At 39.0% G+C, this 13,614-nt stretch overlaps 1 non-coding gene across 1 annotated transcript; it reads right to left on the bottom strand.

Annotated features, from left to right (window-relative positions):
• Positions 1-923: 923 nt before the first annotated feature.
• Positions 924-1,030, bottom strand: LOC141636999 (small nucleolar RNA R71). The gene has a single exon (XR_012541564.1). It is a non-coding gene; the product is annotated as a small nucleolar RNA R71 (small nucleolar RNA).
• Positions 1,031-13,614: the final 12,584 nt, after the last annotated feature.

Here is a 13,614-nt window from a genome sequence, read left to right as displayed (position 1 = left end):
TTTAGTGACCTTCTACACCAACTCAATTTGTGACACCTCTAGACACTACTAGTTACAATAGAATTCTTATTTCAATACCCGTCCCTTGGGATCCGACCTTTACTTGCCTCTTTACTAATTGTAGAGTTGTTTGTGGAGTATAAATTGTGTTTTGTATCGACCATTGACCAACGACCACATATGCTTAATTGTGAACACGAAATGGCCTCGATAAAAAATGGCGCCGTTGCCGGGGACGGTGTTTAATTGATTCAAGATTTCTTTTATTGTTATTAGTTGTGTCTTTTTCACCTTGGGGAAGTAAAACTCCTCAAGGCTTGTTCTAATTGTTTTCGAGTTGTTTGATATTTTGCATGTCTAGAAGGTCACAAGGTGATTTGTTACCTTTTGACCGTGAAATCGAAAGAACCTTGACGAATAATAGGAGACTTGTTAGGAGGAATTTGAGAGGTGTTGGTGAAGTTGTTCAACCCACTAGTGAGTTTGTCAAGCCTTTCGCAATAGAAGGAGAAGAAAACCCATTACACAATATCCCACAAAATCCACCTACAATGCCTAAATTCTCGTCACACTCTATACCCACCGAGGAGAATCTACCAAATGGTACTCCTACACCGCAACATCTCACCAGTAATTTTATTGCCAAGTCCGCCTTCATCCAACTAGTTGAGAGGAACCAATTCGGGGGAATGCCTAGTGAGGACCCTCATTCTCATATGGAAACCTTTTGCGATTATTGTGATGCTATCTCTCAAACGGGCGTGACTCAAGACCAAATAAGATGGGTCTTATTTCCTTTTTCGTTAATCGGCACCGCAAAGCAATGGTTGAAGGGCCTTGATAAGGCCACCCTTGGAATAGATTCTTGGAAGAAGTTAGCTCTAACTTTCTACAAAAAATTTTACCCACCGGAAAAGACTAACATGCTAAGAGCTCAAATTACGGGTTTTAAGCAAAGGGATGAAGAATCTTTGTATGAAGCTTGGGAGCGGTTCAAAGGTATTTGTCGCTCATGTCCTCACCATGGACTTAGCGAATGGTTTTTAGTGCAACAATTTTGGAATGGTTTATATGAAGATTCTAGGAACATTCTCAATATGGGATCAAATGGAATGTTCACCGAAGTTGATGACAATCAAACATGGAACAAGATTGAGGAAATGGCGGTCCATAATTCACAATATAGTAGACCTCGCAAGGCTACTAGAGGAGGAAAGCACGAAGTGGACTCCGTTACTCAATTGGGTGCTCAACTTAGTGCTCACATTGACACAATCAACTTGAAGTTTGAACAAGCTATGGCTAGACTTGAGGAAAACTCAAAAACATCAAAGCATCATGTCAATGCCATGACGGCATCCTCATCAATCCCAAGTGGGATATGTGAGAATTGTGGAACTTTGGGACATGACCCAAGTGAGTGTAGGGGAACAACCGAACAAGTTAATGCTTTCCAAGCTTACAAAAGTGGTACCCCTTATTCAAATTTTTACAATGAAAACACCAAGTTCCATCCAAATCTCTCATACAAAAGCCAAAATGTTCAAAACCCTCAAACAACATACACTCCACCACCCATGAGGAACCAAAATCAAAGACCCTTTTACAATCAAAACCAAGGTTACCAAAATCAAAATCCATACAATCACCAAAATGACCAAGGTTTTGATGTCCAAAAAGCGGTCCTCCAAATGCAAAAGAATCAACACGAATTTTTCACTCAAATGCAAAAAGATAGCCAAGCAAAAGACACCACCATCAACAACATTCTAGCTCATACCAAGATGTTGGAAACACAATTGACTCAACTAGCATCTTCAAGCTCACAAAGACAAAAGGGCAATTACCACCTCAAAGTAATCCCCTAGACATGAAACGGTTAGTGCCATTCACTTGAGAAGTGGTACAAGATATGAAGCACCGAAGGAGCAAGTTGAGGATGAAGTTGTGAAAGCTAGTGAAAAGGAAGAAATTGTGCAAAGCCCCAAAGAAGGGGAATCATCAAAAGAAGAAAGTTCAAAGAAAAATGAAGACAAAGCCAAAGAAAAGGAGCCCATTGTGATTAGACTTCCTTTTCCAAGTCGTCAAGCCAAGCCCAAATTTGATGATCAACTTGGAAAGTTCATGGAGATTGTGAAGAACTTAGAAGTCTCAATTCCTTTCACGGAATTAATCAATCACGTACCGGCCTATGCAAAGTACATGAAAGATATCCTCACAAAGAAGAAGTCGATCCGGAAACTTGAGACTATCGCCTTCACTAAGGTGAGTAGTGCAATACTTCAAGGGAGTTCACCTCCAAAGTTAAAGGATCCGGGAAGCTTCTCAATACCGTGTACCATTGGCGACACGACGATCAACAAAGCCTTATGTGATCTAGGGGCTAGTGTGAGTGTCATGCCGTACTCGGTGAGTAAAAGGTTGGGAATGGGAGAGCTTAAATGCACCAATATCACACTTCAAATGGCCGATAGATCGACGAAGACACCATTAGGGATATGGGAAGATGTCCCCGTGCGAATTGGGAAGTTTTTCATCCGGGTGGACTTTGTCATTGTTGATATGGAGGAAGATTCCAACATTCCAATCATCTTAGGAAGACCTTTCCTACACACCGCGGGTGCGGTGATTGATGTGAAACATGGAGAGCTCACTCTAGAAGTGGGAGATGAAAGCATAACTTTTAATCTTGACAAGACCATGAGAGCTCCTCGTTTACATGAGCCATGTTTCATGATTGATCATTATAGCCGAAAAGATGAAAGGAAGAAATCGGAACTCCAATGGAGGAAGAAAATTGAAGATGCTCCATTCAAAGAGCAAGTGAATTGTAACAAGGAGAGCTTGCAAAGCTCATCAAAATCAACCAAGGAAGAAGAAGATGGCCTCATTGGCCAAGAAAAGAAATTGGGAGAGTTGTCTCCATCTAAGCAAGAGATTTTCAATGATCAACTCAATGAAGTTTGTGGTCTTTGGGACGACGAATTTGAAGGGATCTTTAATCCCTACATTGGGCATGCCATCGATCATGATCAACAACAAGGGCCACGGTCTATTGAGGACCTCTACCATAACAATGAACAAGCTTTTGATTACTTCTTCAAGGTGTTGAGCAACATCAACAACACCTTGAACATGCCCCCTTGACATCTCATCAAGAATGAGAGTTTGGTGGAGTCCTCCTAAACCACCATTTGTAAATATTTCTAACTCCCTAACTTACATTTCAATTCTTGTATTGCATTTTTTTTGTCATTTTTGGATTTTTATTTACTTTGATCAAAATAATTGTCATGTAAGAGAGAAGTGAGGGAGGGACTAACGATTTCAATTGATGTGTAGTGCTTTACCTTAGTGTGGGGATGGGAATTGCCTAGGCTATTCATGCCTTAGTAGTGCCCCCACAATGAAGAACACAAGAAATGAAGAAGAATGGAAGAATGGTAAAGGGAAATGCATTGTGCACGAATGAAGTGAATCCGGGTACAAAGGACCAGAATCCGAGCGTATTCTCGAAAATCCGCCCGTCTTCAACAATCCGAGCGTCGACCAAAAGACGCCCGTCTGAGCCGAGCTGAAATTGAAAATTTCTTGATTGTTGAAGAATCGAGCGGATTTACGGGAAGACGCCGTCTCACGAGAATCCGTCCGTCTTGTGAACAAGACGCCGTCTTTGCAGCTGAAGAAAACAAAGAAATTTCTCGGGTGAAATCCGTCCGTCTGCAAAGCAAATCCGCCCGTCCCTACACGGAAGAATCCAAGCGGATTCCCAGAATCCGCCCGTCTTTAGGCGAGCTTCGAAAATTTTGAAGCCGCGAGAATCCGCACGGATTGTGCCTAATCCGCACGGATTGCCCCTGCGTTTTCGAAAATTTCGACTCTTTTAAATACCCTCCCACCTTCATTCCTTCAATCATTCATTCATAAACACTACCCTAAACATCAAAACCCTCATCCTCTCCATCTCAAAAACAAAAACCCTCAACAAAATCCACCAAAATCAAATCAAACCATCCTTCAAACAACAAATCAATCACTCCATCTTCAATAAAAATCAAAACCAAGAACAAAATCTTCAACCTTTGAGTCGATTTTTGTTTTCATAAAGGCAAAGCCTTTCACCTTCAAATCGATTTGGGCATTCTACAAATTGAAGATTTTTGATTCTTTTCTTGGTTAGTTCATCAAATGGCAAGGACAAAGGGTGCAACAAAGGCACCAAAGGCAAAGGCTCTCTCTCAAAGGCAAAAAGCTCTCCAAACAAAGAAAGCTTTGGCAATGGTGGTATCAACACCAAATTTGGAAGTGCAACAACAACAACAACAAACTTCTATGGGAGCATCATCTTCTACTCCGGTAATCGATCAACTCTTGCATTATCCGGAGGTAACTTTTATTTCCGATACCCATAGAAAGACATTTGCCAAGTTTGCTATGAAATCAATTCAATCCACCAAATTCATATGTAAAGATGCTTTGGAGAAATTGGGTGTTCTTGAATAAACAAAAGCCTTTTTCAATGCCATGGGTTTGAAGAAATTGTTTGAAACAAAGGAATTGACATACTCTTCCCTTGTCTTGGAATTCTTAAGTTCTTTAAAAGTCACCAAAGTTGAGAATAGGGAAAATCTTGAGTTTCGTCTAGCTAACATTAGTAGACGCATTACCTTTAAGGAATTGGGTGAAATTTTGGGTCTTAGCGGTGAATCGAGATATTTTAAGCATTATGGAAAGTATGACCCCGAGCCTCTTTGGGAGGCAATCTCCGGGAAGAAATTTGATGATTTTCATGCTTGTCGTGCTCTTTTGGTCCATCATCCGGGCATAAGAGTATGGCACAAAGTTGTGGGAAATACCATAATTGCTAGGAAAGACACCAATCATTTCACAAGACTTGATTTTATTCTCCTTGAATCGGCTTTGAATATCGGAAGAATCCATACCAAGCCTTTCAATTCTTTGAGGCTATTGGTTGATAGATGGCTCCATGTTGATAGTGGGAAGAAGGGTACAACCGTTATTGTAAATGGCAGCCTAGTCACGGTCCTAGCCAAGCACTTTGATCCTAATTTCAATAAGGATAGCAAGTACAAGGCAAAGGAAGGTGGCCATCTTATTGATATGCCTATCATGATTAACAAGTTCAAGTGGGTTGCTCAAAACCCCTTTGACACCAAGTATGGATGGCTTACTAGTGAGGCTCGATCATTCACTTTACCCGCAAAGATTTGTCGTCTAAGTGTCCACCGGACCAACTATCTACTTCCCCTATCCGAAGAAGCCGAGTACATCATTCAACAACAAAAGGGTGATCATGAAACTCCCTCCTCTTCCATTGTTATACCGCCTTACCCCTTTGTGTATGAAGAGTTCAAACCGCAAGGAGTTGAAATTGGGAAAGACTATGTCACTCTTCTTATGCAAGCCATGCACAAGCAAGCTTATGAAGATCTGAAGAATGCTTATTTGGCTCAATATCCTCCCCTCTTACATTTAGCTAGGCAAGGACTCCTTGATCCATCTTGTCCTTTGCCTAGTTGGGCGGATAAAGAAGCCTTGTTTCCGGGTGCATCTAGGGACGTGGTGGAAGACAATGAGGTTGTTGGAAATGGTGAAGAAATTGATGATAATATTGAGGAAGAAGCAAGTGGAGATGGAGAAAGAGATGGTGAAGAAGATGATGAGCAAGATAATGAAGAAAGTGATGAAGAAAGTGCCAAGGAAAGTGGCAATGTGACCACTTCTCATGAGGGAAGTGATGATGATGATAGCATGATGGAAGACTAGCCTTGGAGACTCCTACACTCCCATGGTTTGTCTATATCTCTTTGTATTTTATTTCATTTTGATCATTGTTGGTTTAGTCCTAGCAACATAAAAGGACTCACACCTCGGTACCATTGAGGTGTTCTTTATTGTTCCCATTTGTAAAATCCAAAATAACAATCTAGTTTCATGCATAGCATAGTGTGTGCATGAACTATACCCATCCTTGACATTAGCAATAGTGTCTTATTTGGTTTGGGGAAGTTAATGCATACACAACGGGAGGTAATCTAAATTATCCTCTCCGTCATAACAAAAACCATGCATCATGTAGTATAGCTTAGTGTAGAATTGCATTTAGTATAGAAATCATGCATCATCTTTGCATAATTTCCATCATTTTGGCCATTGAGGACAATGCCCATATTAGTGTGGGGATGGGAATTCTAACACTTAACTTTTATTCAAAAAACCCATAAAAATTGAAAAATTTCAAAAATCATAAAAATTGAAAAAATTGAAAAACCAAAAACAAGTTCATTTCCTTTGTATATATTGTGTTTGTTTATCCTTGTTCACTTTGATTGACTACGCCACATCCGAGACATGAGGATATTGAAGACCGCATGGTATGATCTTTCCAATCTCCTTTTTCCTCTTTATGTTAATGACTATGTGGCTTTATTTTGATTGATGCGGTAAAAACAATGTGAATTTAGGATTGCATTTAGTTTATATGGCATATTAGTTGGTAGAATCATTTGCATTAGGATGTGTATATGTTAGTTGCATCATGGCATGTAGTTGCATGTTAGAAAAATTTTGCGAAACCGTCTATTTGGGAAGCTTGACAAGTATATATAGGCCCTAGTAGATGCTTTTTATTCTTAAGACTTTGCTTGTTAGAATGCTTGTAAAACACCCTAGGATGTGTCATGCTAGTATCCTTTGACCCATGGTTTAAGGCCTAGTCAAGAGTACCTTGTGGTGTGATAACTCCTTGGCTACCGTTTATTCCAAGGTGACCCTTGAAACCATGCATACATCTATCATTCATCCATGTTCTACCACATTTTTGTCATCAAAGGGAATGGGCACAAAAAGAAATCAATTTGAGTTCAATGAAATGAAAAGTGAAAGAAAGTTTGCAAAAATGCATCAAATGAAAAGAGGAGCAAAAATAGAACTCCTAAGCTTCAAATACAAGGCACCCTCGTTACTAATTGGGGTGACTTTGAAAATGTTCAAAAAAAGAAATGCAAAAAAGTTGTCAAGTATTGAAAAGCCAAAAATCAAAAAGAAATGGCAAGAAAGTGTTCTCAAATGTCAAATGCCAAATGAAATTGGGGGGGAAAAAAACAAAAACAAAAGCAAACTCCCAAAATGAAACTCAAATATCTATTGATCCCTTTATCCATCGTATCCATTTTTGTGCATGGTAGAGAAGGGACGACCCTTCTTCTTGTCTAGGCAAGAGGGGGAATTCCGCGATCCTCCAGTGTTTCTAACACCATAGGGAGTCTACTCTTGACAAAAGCATTTAACGATTGAGGACAAAGGTACCCTAGCTTGACACAACTTGGAGGTGATTTATTGGTATCCTTCTAGGCTTAGTAGTTTCAACAAATAGCATCTATGAAGGATTGTGTACCCTTGAATTGCTTCCCCTGTAGATAATTTCCGCCACTTAGATGAGGAAAGTGGCTATTCTTTTTGTAGATGCATCCATTATGTGATTTTATGTGCTTTAATGTTTGGATGTGTCGCCATTTTGGCAAGACCCACCTTGCCTTGCAAGAAGGCATCCTACCTCATGGTTGTCTTGTTGTGAGTTGAAGGGGCGGAGTGAGACCCGCTAATTGTCTCATATCGGCTATTATTATTAGGATAGGTTAGTTTTGGTCCTAGTCTTTGTCACCTCTTTACTCGGGACGAGCAAAGGTTCGGTTTGGGGATATTTGATGTGACCATAATTGGCGCATATTTAGCCCCCGAATTACCATTGTTTCCATGCTTTTTAGTGCCTATTTGGGTCATTTCTTATCTTTAGTTCTTTGTTTTGCATATTCTTTGAGATTTTGATCCCTTGGTAGGAAAGGAGTAAGAATCTTGCATTTTCATGGCAAAACGAGGCTAAATTGATTGTATTCAATGACCAAGCATCAAGAAGAGACAAGACTAGAAGGCCTTTGTACATATTATAGTAGAAGAGCAATGTTGAGAAAGGATCCTTGCGTCCCCAAGGAAATCCCCAAGGAATTTATGAAGAAAAGGGAAGAAAAGAAGAAGAATTGACGCTGACCAACAATCCGAACGGATTGCAGACAATCCGTCCGTCCAGCCTCAACAATCCGAGCGTCCCTCCTTGGAATCCGCTCGGATTCCCCCTCAACAATCCGAGCGTCCCTCTCCTGAATCCGCTCGGATTTCCCAACCCAAATCCGGCCGTCCCGACTCTAATCCGCACGGATTTCAGTACAGCACGAATTTCATTCTTCAAGCTACGAAAAGAGAAGCCCTTCTCTCAGAAAATACCGGGTCCTCCTTGCTCAACTTAAAAAGTGTAATTACTAGTTTAGCCCTTAGTTAACCCTAATGCATCCTCCCTAATTTTCACTATAAATACCCCATTAAGCTAATTAGAGGAGCATGTTCTTCTTATCAATAATTAGGGTAGTTAATATCAATCAAATCTCTCTTCAATATTGTAATCAAGTATTAATCAAGTTTTAATCCAAGTTTTAGTTCTTTAATCTCTCTCTTGTTCTTCCTTTATTTTGGGTAATTGAAGATTATTTGGGTTATTATTGGGAGATTGACAACCTCTCAATCTAGGATTCAAGTACTTCTATTATTCTTGCTTTATTATTGGAATCATTAGTAGGTATAATCTCTTAATCCCTTTTTAATTATTGTTAATTACTTTCATTTATTCATCATGTTTCATTATGTTAGTATGATTGAAAACCTTTCTAGCATGATCAACATGATAATGAGTGAGTAGTCTCTTAGCTAGGGTTTAATGGGTGATTAGGGGAAACCAACATGGGGAATGATTCATGCTTAAATCAATATGCTTTCATATCTTATTTGCTTGCTTGTTTTGATCTTAATACATGCACATGTTATATTTGATGAAATGCTAAGCCTATGAATCCTTGCATTTACTATCATCTTCTATCTTTTCAACTTGACTTGTAAGACATAACCCAACTCGAGTCTTGTTAGACCATGCATGTGTTGAGTAGGAAAGATTAAGTCGACTTGTAGGTGTTGTACAATCTAATCGATTCGGCTCCGGGACCCAAACTTTCCTAGGATTGTAAGATATAACCCAACTCAATCCATCACAACAATAATTGCTTGCTTATAATTTGAGAACATGTTTGTATGATCATATCCCATGATTTCCCTATGAACCCATAACACCCTAGTGCCTTTAATCAATTGTTTACACCCCTTATTCTATTCATCTTGCTAGTTTATTTTCATTGCTATTTTAGTTTAGTGACCTTCTACACCAACTCAATTTGTGACACCCCTAGACACTACTAGTTACAATAGAATTCTCATTTCAATACCCGTCCCTTGGGATCCGACCTTTACTTGCCTCTTTACTAATTGTAGAGTTGTTTGTGGAGTATAAATTGTGTTTTGTATCGACCATTGACCAACGACCACATATGCTTAATTGTGAACACGAAATGGCCTCGATCACCTTCACTCCAGCAAGGAATTGATTCCCCATGTCGGCTTATGTGTATTTGTTTTGTTTGGTTGCCTTCAACTGTCGACACATACCGTTTTTCTCGGCTTCAACGAACTTTAGTCGTGCTTCAACAAATTCCATATATTTTAGTAAGGCCTCTTCACGTGCTTCTGCTGCCTCCACATTTGTTAGTGCTTCGAAAACGTCTACATAAAGAGAATCTATTTTTCGTTTTGCTTCATTGAGTACGTCCTTTGTGTCCTCAAGCTCTATTTCTATTGAAGACTTTTGATTATTGCCAGTTACAGAACTCATTCTGCATCATGGGAAACAGAAACATTTTATCCATTTAAAAAAGACATTCAAAATACTTGAACGAAAAAGGAAAGCAAAAGAATGTCACAGATTACCTTTTCCAAAAAAGACAACCGATTAGTGTTGCAAAGTAGTGAAAGTATAAGTTTGTTGTTTTTTTTTTCTTTCCGTGTAGCAGCAGTGAATAAATTTTGTTTCTCAAGACAAGTATTTATAGTTGGTTGTGGGAGACAAGCAGTTTTTAATAAAAAAAATTAGATAAGATTAAGAGAAACTAGTGAAATTTTAAACATTAATCTTTGTAAAATAATAAATGGATTTGTTTGATTCTCGTGTTATTCTAATGTTGTTGTAATATTATTGCAGTGTTATTATATTTGTTTATTTATTTGTTAATGCATGGTATTTATTCTTTGGTTGTGGAAGACAAGGAGTTTTTTCTATTAGTTAAGATTAGGAAAAACTGTTTAAAGTTAATTTTTTTGATAATGTATATTGTAATTAGTTAATTGCTTTTTATTAGATAAGACAAGGAGTATAGGAATTTGTAATTTTAATTGTTGTTAATTAATAATGCCGTTTACCTGCCATGTTTTATCAGTAGTGTTATTATAATTTTATTCTATTATTATTATACTGTTATTTTTATTCTGTTTTTATCGTGCTGTTACTGTGAAAGTTTGTGATGTTGATGTTATATGGTGCGGTTTTGTATTTGTCTTGTTATTGTTATTCTCGTGTTATTTTTAAGTATTCTGCTGTTATTATGTTGTTACTCTTATGTATTCTGCGGTTATTCTCCTGTTATTTTTATGTATTCTGCTGTAACAGCACAATGTAGTTCTCCTGTTATTCTCCAGTGTTTTATCAGTAATGTTAATATTTTTGTTTATATTGGAATGTTTGTTCATATATAAAAAATATTCTAGTAAGATTTAAGCATAAAATGTAGTTCTCACTTATTATGTAGTAAATTTAAGCATAAAAGGTAGTAGTCACTTATTACACACACTGGTAAAAATAATGAACGGATGACAAATAGTAAAAGTGTTCAACTTCAGGCGAGCTCTTCATGATAGTCCTTCTCGTTTTGGTCTCTTGTGTCTTATTCACTTCATGCATCCGATGAATCTTCCTGCATTTTTTTAAGAGCAAACATTATTTTAGTATATGTTTTTTTTAAACAACACCATCATTGTGCTGTTATTGCTGAACTAAGCAGATTCATACCTCTTCAGTTTCTGATTCTTCTTACTTCATCGTCGTTCGAAGGCGGTCTGTTAGCAAAAGGAAGGTAACAAGTTCGACTGTTGTGATTTACCCACTTTTTGTAGCTACCGCACCTTCTCTTTCTCTTTTGTGGCTTCCTTCTGCCCTTTTCTTTGGACGTCATCAATCTTTTTCAACTGCCCTTGTTCTTTGCCTTACGTGGTGGTCGTATGTCGATTTCATTTGAAGCCGTGATTCCAAGAAGATATTCAATTTCTTTGATTTTGTTTTTGGCGCGACTGGACCTGTGATGTTCACCCTGAACCGTTTCAGCATTTTCTCTAGTTGTTTCATCTTTTTAACTGTAGCAGTAGTGTCCAGCACCCCCACAGTTGCATAAATGTCAGACCATACCTTTGACATCTCCATTTTCTTGATGTCAACTTCACTGTAGTCTTCCACGACCTTCCCATTTTTATCGTGGACAATAGGCCTGTACGATTTCTTTGTCCATCGAGGAATGTAACACCCCCATTTATTCAGAAGCCTTTAGCTAGACATTCCCAAATAAATAGAACTGTTACCATATCGGTTTCCCGAGTTAGTGAATAACAAAGTACAACAAACCAAAGTACTTTCAATTAAAACTTTAGTGAATACATGTCTATTACAATTTAACTAACTAAAACTTAATATAAAATAATTACAACTCGCAGCGGAAATAAATAAAGTGATATAATTATTCTATGTGATCTAGACTTCAACTACGGTCCAAGTCAAGCTCTCATCCCAATGCTCCCGAGTCAGCTAATCTTTAGTACCTGTCAAATTTGCTCCCCATAAAACGGTTCACCGCAGGTGTTCACGAATACACAGTCAACCGCGAGGTTGAGTAGGAATAAATACTAACAACAAAAACATACGATAACAATCCAATTTCCTTTTTACATTGCACAACCCCCTGATAACGTGCTCCATCCTTTTTCTTAGCACACCTCCCTTAACAACTTCTCACTTTACATCATTCCAACCGAAGTTGAAGTATCCACCATCCCAACCGAAGTAGAGGTATCCACCATCCCAACCGAAGTTGAGGTATCCACCATCCCTGTATAAAACTGAGGTATCCAACACAAATGTCATGATCAACAACAATAGTAATCATCTCAGAACGAGTCTGAGGTATCCAATAATTACGACATGAGATAACCAATAACCCCGATATAAACCAATGGCATATACTTCACATCTGATAGTTCATCCAAGAAACATTATCGAGTAAAAGTTGAGTACGATTTATGATTTATCTCTACCTGGCAAGCGATTCCAATTAAGCAGCTCAAGCAATCCAAATAATTAAAGCAATCAACTAGAAGTATTATTCTTCAATAAATCCGTTCAACCAATTCCGTCACCTATACAAAATATTATAATTCAATTACTTATATACTTATTCCTTTTATTATATTAATTACCCAAATTAATTATCTATTATTTAACTCATTATATTGATTTAATTTATTACAATTTAACTTAATTAATTATATTCCCGTGTAACGATTACGTAAACCCGACTTGATAATTAATTTAAATAAATCCAAGCACACCCACAACCAATCCCGAGAAGAAAGACCCACGTCCACACTCATGCATAATCCCGTGACAAACAAAACCATTCATACGGTTTATAAATCGTACATAGCAAACCCACCCCATAAGCGGCCACCAAACACGCCTTACCCGCCACCTAGAGACACCACGTCACCAACCACCAGTAGCCTGCACCATCACGCCCCTAGACGACCTCCAACCACCATCCTAACCGCCACAAGCACTCCAAAATCTCACGCCCCAACACTACCATCACACAACTAATACCGAAACTCGTCACATACAACCCCACGTTTAACTACTACCTACGACCACACCCGCCTCCGATAACTCCACCCAACCTAGACGCCACTAGTATGCAACCCAACGCACACACTCACACCCTAAACGCCCGCCATACCGCCACCAAAACCCCACAAAAAGCTGCCCTAAATAGCCCTCTTCAAATCCCGACACAACCAACATCACACACTCACTCACCTCTTAACCCACCCTACGACCACCAGTGGCCACCACCGTGGTCTCCCTTGACCCACGGTGGTACCACCACCAGTCACGACCCCACGAAACAACCCATTACCACCCAGAACTGACACCAACAACCCACGATAGCCCCTCCCTTGTTCTTACGTAATTCCGGCCACCACCGCCACAAACCACCACCTTTACCACCCCAACATCGACCAACACGGTCGACCCAACCACCCTGAGCCATCCCTACTAAACCCAAGTGAGTCACGTCCTAAATAAGGCTTTAAAAAGACACAAAACCCGCAATATAACCACCCCTCGAAACTCGCCTGAAACCACCCTCTCCCGTCGGTCAACGGTGGTAAAATCAGGTCAACGGTGATCCCTGGTCATCTACGGTCACAACAGTACTTACGGCCTGATCTATGGTTGTCTAGTTTACAAGTCATAACAAAGCAAACATGTATACATGAGACGGTCTGAGAATATTACCTGAGACGATAAATTCCTGCTATTCCACTTCTTATTCTCCC

This window comes from Silene latifolia, chromosome Y (assembly GCF_048544455.1).
Source record: "Silene latifolia isolate original U9 population chromosome Y, ASM4854445v1, whole genome shotgun sequence".
NCBI lineage: Eukaryota > Viridiplantae > Streptophyta > Magnoliopsida > Caryophyllales > Caryophyllaceae > Silene > Silene latifolia.
The sequence above is the reverse complement of the archived record's forward strand: the minus strand, read 5'-3'. Positions and strand labels throughout refer to the sequence as shown.